At 39.8% G+C, this 16314-nt stretch overlaps 1 protein-coding gene across 6 annotated transcripts in view; it reads left to right on the plus strand.

The window, feature by feature from the left end:
- The first annotated feature begins 1175 nt into the window (after positions 1–1175).
- LOC105932608 (muscleblind-like protein 1) overlaps positions 1176–16314 on the plus strand; it is a 93511-nt gene continuing 78372 nt past the window's right edge. For 2 of the 6 annotated variants that reach the window (XM_012871841.3, XM_012871842.3), the window contains exon 1: positions 8130–8287. The gene's annotated coding sequence lies outside the window, so the exon portion shown is untranslated. Of the gene's footprint in view, positions 1393–8129; positions 8288–16314 lie in introns of those variants that run through there. The other 4 variants (XM_012871843.3, XM_012871845.3, XM_021321115.2 and 1 more) reach the window with 3 other exon arrangements.

Consider the following 16314-nt stretch of genomic DNA (forward strand, 5'->3'; position numbering starts at 1 on the left):
GCTGGCTTCCATGGCCTGAAGGACAGCCACGGCCTCCCACCTCTTCTGTCACCAAGGGAGACACTAAAAGATATCTCAACTTAGTTGCTTAGTCACTCTCATTCCCTTTTGCATAATTCTTTAACTCTTACGTACCTTTCTTTCCAACCCTTCCACCCACGGTTTGTGCCAAAAGCAATATGTATTCCCTTCCGGGGCTCTTTTGCCTTAAACCTGCCTAAATCCTCCAAAGGGAAGCAGCCAGGTGGCATACTTCTAAGAACCCTGAACAGCCTCAACTTAGTCTTTTACTTATGGGCAGCGGCACCAAGCTTCCTTCACCAAGCTTCTGTCTGGCATTAGAGTGCCCCTATTGTCTCCAAGGCTGAGCCTAGTGTTTAATTATTTCAGTTGTTTTTATCCCGCATCTTTCCCTATTGCTCTCATGACCATCACTTGTGGCCAGAAGTTACACGAGGAGGTAAATCTATGCAAGATAAACCATCCGTTTCATTCAGCTTCTTCCTTGTCAGGATGTTTGATGAGTCTTGTTAGCTTTCTTGTTTGGTAATGTAACCACTTATCTGAGTGTTATCAAAGGTGTCCAAGCTTACAACACTGGAATAAAATATGAAGAAGAGGAAAGACACCATTAAAAAGGAACTGCACCCTACTTCCTGTAACCATTGCACAAGCACAGATAATGCATCTGTATGCACACAAAAACACCCAATGGCTGTAGCTATTTCAATTCCTTCTTACTCCACAACCCCCTCTCTTTTTCTAAGAAGGAAGAAGCAACAGTTGGTTATCATCATGCCCAGAAGAGTCTGTCTCCTGCTCGGCTTAGCTCGAAACACAGAGTAAGACAACAAGTAGAGAGAAATATAAGAAGAGGGGTTTTCCGAAAAAAAAAAACAAAAAAAAAAAAAACACACACCTTTTTTTTTTTAGTTTCACTCTGTTTCCCAATTTAAACAGAATACACTCCAAAAGAGGCTCAACTACATCAGAGGAGCAAGAGATGAAGGGGGAGGGAGGCTGTTGCCATGGTAACCAAAGCCGCGGCAGTCGTCATCATGACTCTTCTTCTGCATCGTGCTTGCGTGACCGTGTGTGTGTGTGTGTGTGTGTGTGTGTGTGTGTGTGTGAGTTTGCCCTCCTCTCTCCAGACAGGAGGTGAGGACATCCCCCTCTAACACTGCCAACAGAAAGAGAGAGAGAGAGGGAGAGAGAGAGGAAATAGAGAAGAGGAGAGACGGAGAGAGCGAAACCCATAATGCACTGCACGCTGCAGGGCTAAAGTCGTGCAAATTCATCAGTTCCTGTTTGAGGGGCTGTGTGCAAGTGAGCGTGCAGACACCCATACGGCCAGAGCGAGCACAGGAGAAACGCACGCAGAGAAGCAGGCAGGTAAGGAGACATTGCACCGGCCATGCAGACGGCTGCCCGTTATACAAGATGATCTTTTTTTGTGCCTCTTGCCGCTCAGTGGGAGGAAAAGAGCAGAGAGTGGCTCTATACAGCTTTACACAGATGTCACGGTGTTATTAATGTTTGGCATGTTATGATTCTGACAACTTCCTCGCCTGTTGCTTGAGACAGCTTCTTTTTTTTTGTCGCCGAAAAGCAATAATCTCTGAAAGAAGAGCCGATCAAAATATTTGGCATGGATTTCATGTTTCAGTTTTTTTTTTCTTTTCTTTCACTACATCTGGTTTAAGCATTTTTTTTCCCTTTCTCAGCACATATACCGTTTAACTGCTGTCTAATTTGAATGTGCTGTGTAAGTTTTGCATGAGTATTAATGATAAGACCAGTTCAGATAGCAGAATAACTTTTAGGAGAATGGTGAGATATGTGATGATGGGAACAAGGTTTGTGGAGCTGATAGTGAAAACAAGTAGAAACTGAAATGTATGGCTTTTTACAGTCAAACACGTCTGACTCAGTGATACATTTTAAGTAATGCGTTCATAGCAGAATTCATAAAGCAGCTTGTTTGGATCAAGTTACAGAAGCAGAAGCTGGTTCCACCACATTGAATCATATGCAAAAATAGCCTTGTTCCTTTTTTTTTTTTTTTTTTTTGGAGGCATCCATATGACGCCAGAGTGAGCTAATGGGTAAAAGCGCGCCATCTCTTTTATGGGTCATTTTGTGGTTTTAACTGCCACTAAGGCTCGCGACCATATCAGTTGCACCAGAGACACAGACGGGCTGGGAAGTGCGATTGCAGCAGCTCAGGGCAGGGACACTTGACTTTTATTACTCTAGGACCCAAATAAGAAATTTCTGGCCTCCCTCCCCTGGGACAGTGTCATAAAATTGTGCTTCAACGCTGTAATGAGGAGCCGCAACAGAATATTAAAAGCTGGATCAGTGAGAAATTAAATAGATGATTTCTAAATTACAGATTTATTAAACTCAATTTTATCTTAAAAGTGATAAACCTCCAGCATTTTAAAAATACACACAGCTTTTAAATAGAGTTCCCTTCAGCGTGTTTACTGTGTTTCATATTACAAAACATGACAGAGAGGCTTTGAGACAGTTGTGTCTTTCCGTTGCAAATCTTTTTACAGATTGGTTCACGTTGATATGGGAATCTGTTTACACTAAGCAGTTTATTAGACAGTGCAAACCGCCTTAGTGTCGGGGAAAAAGCAAGATAAATCATCCCCGATGCAGATCAGATAAAAGATGTCTATTGAATTGCGATTCTCTCACCAGTTAGCACAGACAGAGTATAACTTCTTTATGCTGTTTCCCAGCAGAAATCCACCTTTCACGAGTTCTCTTCACTGTCGGCGTTTTCAACTAAAACAATTTTCCACCAGACACTTGTAAATATTACAGTTGCATCAATAGCCTTTTGTTAAAAAAACAGCATGTTTTCAGGTACATAAATACAAAGTCATCCTAATATAGAACCACTCCTTTTAAAGTTATTGCTCCTCTAATAAAGATGTTTAGCTGGCCTTAAAGTGTTTGTTTTTTAACTCTCATACCATCACTCTCATTTTGCATACTGGCAAAATAAACCTGGGTGTTTGTTATTTACATCTCCGATTGTTTCCGATTTTATTATCACGCTGACTGTCGATCCTGGCAGGATTAGATAATTATCAAATTTCTTGTATCCATTTAAATGTATGATGATTAACACATATATATCTTAAAGGCTATGTTCACCTGTATTTCCTATTTTGAGGAGTGGCTAATAGACATTTCAGTTAAATAATTACTGCATACCATAAATTGTGTCACTCAGTTATTTTATACGCACTGCTAGGGATGCCATTCATTCTGGCAGCAGATATTTTGATAAAAAAGTCCCTTAACATGTATTTTTCTCCCATTGGATACATTTAAGGTATGACTTTAAAATTATTTTAAAGTTTTCACATTAGCATTTGCCTCACATTGCATGGCGGCAAAATATACATTAGCCCTTGCTCAGCTTTGCTTGCCACAGATCAAGTTGTTTTAAACTCTTTAATTATCACTCTGACTATATGGATAATTAGATAATTTTTAAAATCTCGTTGTAAATTCCTGACTTGTTAAGATCAGCACACCTATGCCTTACTTAAATAGTTTGCTCTCTTGTCTTTCCCATTTTGAAGACTTGCTATTGAAGAGCAATAGTAAGTCTTCTGGCCAATCGTATTTATACCATAGACCCATCCATCTATCCATACTCACTTGGCTGCACAGTGGAGCAGTGGGTAGCACTGTTGCCTTGCAGCAGGAAGGTTCAGGGTTCAAATCCAACCCTGGGTCTTTCTGCATGGAGCTTGCAAATTCTCCCTGTGCATGCGTGGGTTCTCTCCGGGTACTCTGGCTTCCTCCCACAGTCCAAAACCATGACTGTTAGGTTAATTGGCTTCTCTAATTTGTCCTTAGGTGTAAGTGTGTGCATGAATGGTTGTTTGTCCTTTTTGTCTCTGTGTCTCTGGAGATAGGCACCAGCACCCCCGCGACCTCATGAGGGACTAAGCAGTTTGGAAAATAGATGGATGATATACCCAGGATAGGTTGCCAGTGTATCAAAGGGCAAAATGGTTCGGTTTTAGTCATGTTTAACATGACTAAAACCACAGTCATGCTGTGGAAAACACTTATTTGTTTATTTATTTCTTCACTTTAAATATTGGACATTTCTGAAATGTCCTTTGTAAGATAATGCAGCTGCAACGAAAGATACATTTATTGCAGGCCTTTTCACCCTTCTTTATAGGGTACTAAAAAGGTGAAGCATGTCATTTATGTTTTTGAACAACACACCCTGTTAGAAAAATCATATAAATTTCTCGGCTGAGATCTAATTAATCAAACTTGGTCTTGAGAGTCAATCCACACTCCTCCGTTTTAACATGGCAATTCCATTGAAGGGGTAACTTTCAGAGCTGCATTGAGTACATCTCTGAAGAAATTTCATCAGTCATTTTGCTGCTGGTCTTTAGCTTGGCCATGATTTTCCACTACACTCACACATCGAAGCTCCTGGATATATGGGATTTCAGTGCACAGAGCTGCTCAGGTTCACATTACAGACACAGGCAGCCTACACGATAATGTGCATACTATTAGAAACTCAAAAATAGAGCATTCGCCTGCTGTAAAGGTTGAAAATCCGTCAGGATCACTCCAGGATTCCCTGTTGGAATTTTCCATGCCGTGAGATTTGTAAAACTCTCCTGGTGGAACTTCTTTCGCTCCTCAGTCGAGCTCTGGCTTTGCTTAGCAGAATGGATCAGGGATGATATATGGAACCAGATCTCCTTGTCTAACTATCCCTGCCTTTGTACTTTTTCTAAACATTTTTCCTCATGCCTGTCTTTAATGGTGTGGAACACAGGGGACATCTGTTCAGGAGCCCAAGTCTTTGTTTTGAAATAAGCAAAACGAGGGACACCAACTCGTGTAAAAGGGAGAAAGTCCTCGGTTTCTTTCAGTGGTACACAGACATCAGCAGAGCAGCGAAGGGGAACCTTAGTGTGCATTAAATTATCTGCAATTGCAGCAATTATCTGCAAGACTAAAACCTTTCACTGTGCCTCTGTACCTTATTACTGTGTCTCTCGCTTTAGACTTAAAAGCCCGTCATGGGGCGAGTACTTTTACTTAACTACACATTTTACAACACAAATAATACCAATTAACAAAGACATGACCACTGATCGACTCTATTATCTATACACATTAGTATTGTTACATAAAAAAAATGTTTTCTTTGTTTGACATGAAAGAACAAAACAATGAAGCATTATTAACTGATCCTGACCAAAGCAACTTAAACCGTTCATTGATAATTGGTCATTGATTGGTTTTATCTCAGCATCTGTTTCAGCCCTGAAAATAATCTAGACCGAACTGTCCAGGATCAAATGACAATTATAGTCAATCTAGTAGGATTCTGGTTTTTGTATTGCTTTATACTTTGCTGTGTCTATGCTTAAAATTTTTCTGTTGAAGAAAGTTGATTAAAAATACTTTAATACTTGATCGGGCTTGCTAATATTACTCTGCTACTAAGTACTCAATAACTGCTAAATAGTTTATCTTGAAGCATTTTGGGTATTCAGGACATATGAGAAACTGTGGCAGATGTGCTACAAACGGCTTGTTAACATTGTGAGAATATGGCACCTACTGACAGGAAAAAAGTAAAGGAATTCATAACTTTAAAAGAGTTCAAAATTGAAAATACATATACAGCTCAAACCTGAAAAAGATATGGCTGAACTTTTTTTTTTTAATAGTTTATGTTTTATCAAACTGTTATTCTATCTGTGAAATCACAAAACGAGAGCATTTTTAGAGCACTTTTAGAATTAGACAAAAGAATCTAGTCAAACTTGAGCTTCAATACTCAACACCGATTCTTAGATTTTTCAAAAAAAGAATTTGTAAAACCTTTTCACTCTATTTGTGAAAACAGAAAAATAAATGAGGCAACGGCTTTGTACCATTATCAAAGTGTAACTAGTTTTTAAAAAGTTATGCTTTCAAAACAGTTAAAGCTTTTTGTACAGTTAAAAATCCTTTAAGATGCCAGAGAAATGTCAGAGAAAAAGTTTCTTTTCGCTCTACAGAGCACAGACTAACAGAATCTCTGCCCCTGGACCACCTGTTGCCACACACTGCTGGTCAGCATTGAATTGGGCCGCCTGTGGAAGGAAAGCCTGTCACCCACAACAAAATGACATTATCAAAGTTTGATTGCGTTTTTAACATTAAACACCCCAAATTTACCAGAAATATTAAATAGATTTATTGCACAGAACGGGTTTGTTAGACCATCAAATCATTAACCTTATCTGATGAGATAAATAATAGCAAATAAATTGCTAAACAACGCTGTTGCATTGTTCGATTGTACTGAATGCGATTAACCACAATTAGAGGTCTGATTTACTTTATTGGATTATAGTTTTTACAGTGTATTATGTCTTTGGTAGTATGGTGCCTTCTCTAATGTGTGTACATTTCTCATATCTTTATTCTAAGGTGTAAAGCCATAGTTAGTCTTAAAGAATCTTACGGTTCTCTGTAAAAAAAAAAAAAAAAATTTATGTCAGATATTTCGATTTTCAATCATCACAATACAACACGCACACAATTGGGACATAGCATCCTCTTAAAAGTTCTACGCAATCTTGCAAGGCAGCAGCAGGACCATTTTAGGGCACAAGACAATGGCAGGTCGAAAATCAAAAAAATTCCACGTAAGCACGTTGCATTGCTCTGGCTCTATGAGCGCGCTAATAAATATTTATAGTCGCTGGAGCTAAACATTAACACACTGAGCTGCACAGAGATTCATCACAGGTACTTTTGAGGGCAGGCTGCAGGCTGCTGTTCAATCAACACCTTACTCTTACACTCTCTCACACAACAAACTCATGCTAACAAAAGCCAATGTAGTGATAAATCCCAAACAAACCTGATATATTGCAACCGGTGATGTGGCTCTGACTCACTTGGCAACACCCACCCGGCACACAGCGCGTACACACACCCCAACCAGCAAAGCGGCGCACAGTCAGAGATGCTCGCGCGTGCACACGCACCTGACGTAGTGTTTGATGGAGTTAGACGCCATGGCAACAGAGCTGTGACTCTTGCTGTCCTGTGAGTGGACCGAAGCTGTGGAGGAGGGAGGAAAATACCAGCCAGAACTACTACTCAAGAGCTGCTATCATTCTTTTTTTTTTCTTTCTTCCCAGTCCGTCTTTTTTTTTTCTGCTAATCTCTGCCTTTTTCAGTTTTTGCTACTGCTGTCTTACTACGGCACTTATTCTTTCTCCGCAAATGCGTTATAAAGGAAGAGACGGGGGAGAGGTCAGCAGGCAAGTATTTCTAAAGCAATTGATTGGGCAGAAACTGACACATCATCAGAGAGAGTTGCGCTGATGCTCGCAGACACAACCGGGAAGGCACTCTGCAGGCGTCTTGTTTGTTGACACTTTTATTTTTATCTCACCTTTTCTTGCAGTTTCGCTTTGCAGCTTCTCCCTGTTTCAGTCACAAAACAAAGAGGTTTTGCTCTTCTTTCCCCCCCCCCCCCTCCTCTTACTGGACATATTTCTTGCAGATTCTTTTCCTGGCTCAGTCAGTCAGGTTTTTAAAGGCCGTAGCACAGGCAGCGAGAGAGCTGACAAAGTGGGCGGGCAGGTGGACAGCTTTTACAAACCGCATCTGTAAAGATTCACAGAAGGCAGCGATGCAGGGAACGCCACATAGGAGGTGAATCGCATTCTGGTCTCCAGTAGCATTTTCCTGGCCTGATTGTCAGTATTTAACACACACACACGTCCAAAGAAGCACGCATGCTTTCACACAGTGTGAAATTATGGGGGAACGTGGCCGAAGTTAGTCTTCAGCACTTCCCCCCCCTTCCCTCCCTCAAACCCTCCCCCTTTCTCTTTTTTTCATACGATCCAAGTGTGAGCTGTGAAAGGTGAACTTGCAGCCTGCTGTGGATAAATTATGTGTGACATGTTTAGCTGGGCTGCCTTATATGGAGACTGGTGTTGCTGAATACAGTAAGGCTCTGCCAAGAGAGGGAGGGAGTGGGAAGGAGTGAAGGTGGAAAAGAAGGAGGAGGAGAAGGAGGAGGAAGAGGAGGAGGAGGAGGAAGGACGAGAGGCAGGAGAGGGTGAAACCAAAGGGAAAGGAGGGAAGGAAGAGAGGGGGCAGTGACAGAGGGAGTGAGCGAGGACTGCCGCGGAGCAAGTATGAGGTTTTCGCTTTCCATTCTCCCCTCAGCAGCAGTCAGATGAGTCCTTGCAGAGATACAGTAAGTCTTTGCTGTTTTACTCTGTTTGTGCGCGCAGCGTTCTGTGCTTAGTTAAAAAACAAAGCTCTGTTAAACTGCCTTACTTCAACATTTTTATTTTTTTTTTACTTCATTTCTGTCATGCCTTCTTTATCCACTATCTGGATGCTGGGTGATGAATGAGTTAAATGTGTGTTTGCATCTGTTTCTACTAATTTACAGCTACAATCATTGCTGGTTTGACTGGGGAGATTTTTAATGTAACGATGAACTGAGCTGACAAACACAACCGAGTAAGCTTCTGCAGCACAGGGAGCACAGTCATGCATTAAAGTCACACAACAGCACACATTACTTTCTCTAGAAGCCACTTTGTGTTTTTGTAAATTGCATTAAAGCCTCATATATGGAGGAGCTTATGAAAAAAAAGCCCCAAACACACTGAGTCGTTCTAACTGCGCTACTCCAGTTTTAATACCAAGAAGACTTTTGTTTATACTTCAGCTGCCCTCAGGAAATGATTCAAAATCCAGCATCACTCGGGCTGACTGTTTCAATCTAACACGCAAACAAGCCTACATGAGCCCACACACAACCAAAAGGACAATAAAAGTTTCACATTTACTTACAAGGAAGCAGAAATCAATTACTTAAAGGAAAAGGAACACGCTTTAGGCTCTAATAAGAGAAGTAAAGTTATAAAATGACATGGTTCCCTTTAGAGATGTTGTGAAATTGTTGCTTATTTTATTAAGAATTAATCAGAGGATGTGGGTCAAGGACATCATGGACCTAAAAACGGCGTGCGGTGTTCGAGAACTAACTCCTCACTGATGCCGTTCAGAAGGTATAGCAGAATGTTTACTACTCCACAGAATAAGGTTACAAACAAAGCACCATTAAGAATAATTGGCATTTCTAAATTAGATTAATCGTTTATAGCACTTGCATAATCTAACTGGGAACTTTGAAGATTTTCTTTACCTTTCTTACCATCTTTGCCATTGTTCTTGATGGCGGAATTTACTCACTTCCCTATTTTGGTTGTTTCAAAATTCCAATTTTTTTTTCTGATTGTAGAAATGTGCAAGTTTACAGTTAGGCTTAAAATTATCCATACCACTGGCAGATTTTTTTTTATTCAATCAACAAGCGAGGAAAGAAAAAAAGGAAGACATCAAACCCTTAATTGTGTTGATCATCATTTTGAGCATTGGTTATCTGACGATTTTCTCTTGGGTAAGGGGTTAACGTTTTTGAGGCTCAAAGGCCTTCCATATGGAAATGAAATAGAAAAAACATTAAAAAAATGTAAGCGTTTAATAATCTTCCGTTTATGTTTTATATATTGCACATATATAAGGACTGAAAGTGGCCACTTTTGGCTTTGTTTTATACAATAAAATACAATGAATTTCACAAAGATCATTTGAAAACTATGTATATTATATGGAAGTAAATAAAATGTTAATATATGTATATATTTTTTGCTATATCTGTTTAAAATAAAATACTTTATATTTGTGAAAAATACCATTATATTTAGGTTTTCTGTATGTAAAATTAATGTTTTTAGAAGAAAATGTCTTTATATGTTTTGTATATTTATTCTTAAATGGCATCTACTGAAATTCAGCATTAAAAACATATATAAATATGTACCATTACATGTAGGTTTAATGGGAGGTGTGCAGTCACTGTATGGGAAAGAGCACACAACATTCAATGTTCATTCATTGCTGCATTTGAGCAAACGTTTTGTACACTGGGGTCCTCTGTGGGCTCGTTCAGCCTTCATGTTTTAAGATTTTAATGGGTACCTCCTGAAACAAGTAAAAAGTAGTCAAGGTGTGCCACAATATGGAAATGTATGCCATTGTCACGTGCTTTCCCTTGTTTATCAAAAGTATTATTGACAAACACATTTGCAGTTAAAGATCTCTGCAGCGAAATGAGATAAGGACACCAACATATCAGCAAGTAGGGACCAAGCTGCTCTCCACACGGTGAGATAGGTTGCCTTAAACTCTGTGGTAAATTACTACAAGAGAATAGCTGTAAACGGCGTTGTGGTTCATGGTCGTATATACAGTAAAACAAAACAAAGAAACAACCCAGTTGTGCTTCCGAAAGATGGGAGCATTTTCTCACTGTCAGTTTATTTAGACAAGTGATCAGTGTTTATGAGCCACTGGAAAATATGGTAATTGCACAGTGCAGAAGTTGGCCAGAGGTTCTCTAATCAGAACTGAACTGAGGTATATTTCAACCATCCACTTTCCCACAGGCTTTCACAAAGCTTCAAATGTTCCTCAGATAGCCAGACCATGTATGTACATACAATCTCCACTGTCCAGCTCGATTGTATGTCAGCCACTCAAGGCGCATTACTGAAAATTATTGAAAAGGGAGCTCATTTTGGGTTTCTGAGGTGACAAGGAAACTTTCTAAGCCCGTATTAACGTAGCAAATAAAATATCACATCAGTGGAAAAAATGTAACATTAGTTTTTAAACGAAGCTCTGTGCAATGCCTGTTATCAAAATTTATGTATTTTGGTGAAAATAGCAAACGAACAGTTGCTTAGTGGTACAAGCATCACTATAATGAACTTGGGTTATGTGAGAAGACACTCAAGTATGGGCATTTATTCTGAAAGATAATGGACAATTTATGTAATGGGCTGATCATGTTCCAAATTCATAGTATCACTTGAACAAGAATGGAATGAACGGTCCTTTATGAAATATTTAAAATGCTTCAAGAATACTTGGTGGAAGTATTAAAGTTGGCAATAATTAATCAGTCGATTGCCACCTGCTTTTTGTGTACTCGTGCATTTTCTTTTAATTTTGTAATCCGATTTGATTGTATCTGGTTTTACTGTCAGACATATTTCATGGAAGTTTAAATTAAAATAAATACAAGCGTTTCTCTCAGTCTAATCTTTAGTACTCACCACAGATTATTTATCAGATACAAGTCAGGATTCTGATTAGACTACTCCTAAACATTAATATTACTTCTTGTCAGGGAAAAAAAAAACAATATTTGTGTCAAATTGAAAGATTAATTTGCACCTAAACCTTCCTGGGGTGTACATTAGGTTGGCATTAACTGTAAGAGAGTAATCAATTTAATTAAATTTCATTTATATAGAACCAATTCACAACACACGTCATCTCAAGGCACTTTCCAAAGTCAAATTCATTGAAATTATACATATTGGTCAACATGTTTCCTATCTAAGGAAACCCAACAGTCTTGACAAGCAGCATTCACTCCTCCTGAAAGAGCGTAGAGCCACAGTGGACAGTCGTCTGCATTGTTAATAGCTTTGCAGCAATCCCTCATACTGAGCATGTATGAAGCGACAGTAGAGAGGAAAACTCCCCTTTACCTTCAGCAGAACCAGGCTCAGTGTGAACCATCATCTGCCTCGACTGACAGGGGGTTAGAGAAGACAGAGCAGAGAAACATTGATCCAGAAATCCTATGTTAGAGGGTAACGGCAGATGATCAGCTACTAAATGAAAAGCCCACGCTGTTGGCCAGTTGCTAAGCTTGGTTTTGAAACTTGAACTGTCTGCTGACAAGGTAAAAGCCCCATTGCTTAGAGGTGTGGATTCTTATGCTGTGAGAGGAGCAACTGAAGTTGAAGTTTTCAGCTCTGTTATAGAGACTGAGCTCGACTTACATTTGATCAAAAAAGACATCATGTTTGAGTGTTGATGTAGTCGTGTGGGTAGGCCACCCACACGACCACATCATGCATGTTGTCAGAAGCACAAGTATTCTTTCTAGTCAGATCATTTTTGCAACAACATCTATTAGTGTGGTTCCACACTTGTTTTTACTTATCAAACAGATGCATTACGCTCTGCTTTTTATCTGTGTCATATCTGTTGTTTTTGTGTACACATCCATCTCTGCCGCTAATCTCAACACTTCTCTCTCTGTTTCATTGCTTGGCATTTTCACAAATCCTCACCTTTGTCTCTCTGCAGCTTACTGTCCTCTTTGTCTTAGGGGTTCATTATGGTTCATTCAGCATGCATCTCTCTTTCTCTCTCTCTCTTTCTCTCTCTCTCTCTCTCTCTCTTTCTAGAAACATTCTACACTGCAGATCAGGGTAGGCAGATGCACAAGGTCATTGGAGTATAGGATAGCAAGCGGAAAGACAGACTCAATCTCACATCACGACTTTGGCTGGAAAATAAAAAGATCATAATTTTTGGCAAATTCTGTGAGATAGAATGTGATAAGATACAGGAATCGGATTAACATTGTCAGATGGTGGGAGCAGTCATTGATTATTTATGAGAGAAGAGGCGACATCACTCTAGCCATGTTTCCATCCAGTTGCCATTCGAGCAAAATTTTAAAAAGACGCAAAAAAGAAAATGCAAATCAGGCGTGTTTGGAGCGCATTAACAAGGCGACGCATAGCGTAATTTGTTCAGAAGTCTACGTTGCGCCTGCCTGTAATAAACAGGAAGTAAAGGCTGTAAACTAGCATAAACCACACATCTAGAAAAATAAGAGATGTTTTCAGGAATGTGTTGCTATCTGGCAAGTTGTAATATTTTTATTATGTCAACTTGTACTGGCAAAGTTACTTGTAGTCTGAAGACATAGAGAAAGAAATGCATTTATGCGTGTTCAGTGTGTTATAGGAATATCTGGGAAGACAGCGGAAACAGCTGATCAGTCAGGTAATGTAAATTTTAGCTACGTCAGATATTATTCTGCAAGGTTTTTCCATCTCGCTTTTTGCACTTTTTTTTTTTTTCTGCAAAATCCAAAAACCTCCTCAAGTGAGCCTAAAAACTTGAAAAAAAATGTTTTGCAAAATTGAAGAAGTTATTTTGAATTTTGCCATTTATATCAACTTTTTTAATGCAATACTTCAAAATGAGCATAAACTAACGATGGAAACACGGCTGCTGTGTGTGTGTATGAGAGAACAATCTAATCATGATCTGATCAAGATTTTATTACTTCGAAACAAAGAAAAAAATGAATAAGGCATTTACATTTTGAAATGCCTTTAGCATCATATATTAGTGAATAATGTGGCAGAATCAGCTAGGATTCTAAAAACTATGCATTTCTTCTGAGATCAAGTAGATCGTTACTGTAACTGTAAAATTCAAAAGGTTCCATCACAGACACAATTTTAAAGCTCATGAGAATAAAACAAGAATAAAACAGCAAAACGTATGTCCAGCATTCATTGGGCAAGAGGCGGGGTACACTTCATTCTGCCTTCCTGTTATCTGCTGATGTCTTGCTTTCTCTTGCTCACTTGAAGCCTGCATGGATAAAGGCAAGACTTGACATAGCAAATATTCCCTTTTATAAATGAATTCTTACATATCTGTGCTTCGTCTGACTTCATTTTTATATTTCAATTTGTGAAGTCCTGAAAATAGCAAGCTTTATGTCTACTTTTATCTGCAACAACATTTACTTCAAGGAGATACCTGTCATCGCTTAGGAATGGTGCATTCACTGATTGGGGAAAAAAACTGTTGAAGCATATGGCCGTTAACACTGAGTCTGGTTCTGGTTCTGCTGGAGGTTTTTTTTTCTGTTAAAGGGTAGTTTTCCTCTCCACTGTCGCTACATGCATACTTGGTATGACGAATTGCCGCTAGGTCAACAACACAATGAAAGCAACTGTTCACTGTGGCCACACGTTCTTTCAGGAGGAGTGAATTCTGCAAGTCAATGACTCCATGCTTTATGATTTGATTGACTTTGTAAAGGGCCTGTGTTGTCAATTGGCGCTATATAATTAAAATTGAATTCAATTGAGATTTCTGACAGACGGGTCACCCATCCAAGGTCAGTCAAGTTGAAAACTGGCCAATTCCAATTAGCAGCCACTTTCTCTGTGCTTCTTTACATATGGTGTTATACTTTTTCACTAAATTGTTCCTCATTTCTTGGATATCTCCATTCTTGTTTTATTCTCTAACTTAACTATTCCCTTAAAGTAAAACAATGCAGTTTCCCTGCAGTCCTCAGCATTTGCTGGGTTGCCTGACAAATACAAATTAGTCCTGTGCTTGAGTAAAGGACAGCAGTTCATATGTACCATGGAACAAGTTTAATTCTAGCCTGATTTGAGTTATTCAATTATCAAGGATAAAGATAACAGGGTGGATTCTTTGATCAAGGCTATATTAGGAGAATGTCCTCAATCAGGAAATTCAATGGGGAGGTTTAAAGCATCAGAATGACAACCACTCACCCAGATGGGTTTTTTGGGAGTCCTACGAGGCCATTTGTTGAGTGGCAAAGTCACGGGGAGTTAGTCAGTGGTGTATGATTGCTGTTTTCCCTGCAGTCTGCAAAGCTGTTACGGGACTAATGCACACCAGTGGAAGGTATAATCTGTAGTAAATACCGTTTGCCCCATGGAGGAGTCCTCTGTGATTTCCACAGATTAAGGTGTCAAACTGAATCACTGGTCATAGATGACTGAAGAGTACAGATTATCCCCCCGTTGTGCCCAATGCTGTTCCGACGATGAGTAAGTGATTCTCTGCACTTGTGTGCGTTTGTGTGTCTGTGTGTGAGAAAGAGAGATTTGGGAAGCTGGAGATGTTTTCTTTTGGGGAACATCCACTTCTTTGGTATTTCCTGATTGGATCTAAAATTCCAGACTTCGGAATGTGAAAAATTCCCACCATGACAAAAAATTATCGGCTTCAATGTATTTCACTTATTGAGCTTAAATGGCTGGGAAACATCTCAACCCTTTAGTATCTAATCCGCAAACACCTCGCTGTTAATGAGTCACCCCCTGCCAGAGATTTTCAAATGCTCTAATCTCTTAGAAAATATTCCTATCTCGATGTATGCTCTCTGGCCTGAAACCTCTCAGTTTCTGACTGTCAGTCTGTGCTTCCATCTCATTATTCACCACTCTGTTTTTCACAGGGCACGCCACTTGTGCCTACACACCAGTCTACCTGACTGTCCATCTGCCTGTCACTGTCTTTCGACTCATTGTTTACACAATTTCCTTATTCATGGCTGCATGCATGCCTGTCCAAGTTAAAATGTGCTTTAGTGTCAGAGTAGGAGTGACAGAGCTAACCTTAAAAGGGCTTTCTGCATGCCTGTGTGCGTAAACGTGTGTGTGTGTGTGTTACTGTTTGCAATTTTTCATGAGTAATAATGGCCCTTGTGCTTGAAATGCCACATGCCAATGTGGTGAAATCAAACCAGAGGGATTTTTTTTTTTCTTCCAAAGTGAGGGCTTTTTCACTCCCTGCTACCTGCTATGGTTCTATATCCTCAGGACATCTATCAGCAACTGTCTTTTCTCCAGAGCCTGCCTGTCCGTCCATCGATCTGTCTTTCAGTCTCTGTGAATCCTCCTTCTTTTTTTTTTTAGCTGTTTCCCAATCTTTTTCAATTTTCCCACCCACACTCTTTAAACACACACATATACTCATGGACTCACCTCCTCAATTGCTATTCCTGAGAGCAGCAGACTAGTCTAGCATTGGCATGGTTTATGTCCATGAACTCAGTGACACCTTTGCTGGCGCCGCACTACGCCGTGGTGGCATCACAACAGCCAGGTAGCCATACTGCGGTGAAGACAGAAGAACACATTTGTGTGCTCTTGAGTCTCTTGTTCACCTTATACATAAATGCCACCCCCTCCCCCCCTTTCTGTTTCAGTGTGCACAAGAGGCTCTTTAAACAGTTGTGCTGATATCACAGTGCAGACAACAGATTGCACACGTGCCACTTGACTGCATTTGTCGTCTGTCCTGCCTTCTGTTTGTCTTATTGCTGAAGGAGGAAGGCATAGATTGAGTTTGTTTATGTGTGTGTGTGTGTGTGTGTGTGTGTGTGTGTGTGTGTGTGTGTGTGTGTGTGTCTGTATGTGTGACATGCGACGAAAGACCACATGAGAAATGGGTGTGCGGTTGCACACATGCTAACATGGTTGCGTCTTAAATAGCAACACCCTGGCTGACCTTCCATTCATGTCTTTAGGTGCCTTTCTTCTGTAAATATTG

This window comes from Fundulus heteroclitus, chromosome 18, assembly GCF_011125445.2.
Source record: "Fundulus heteroclitus isolate FHET01 chromosome 18, MU-UCD_Fhet_4.1, whole genome shotgun sequence".
Taxonomy (NCBI): Eukaryota; Metazoa; Chordata; class Actinopteri; order Cyprinodontiformes; family Fundulidae; genus Fundulus; species Fundulus heteroclitus.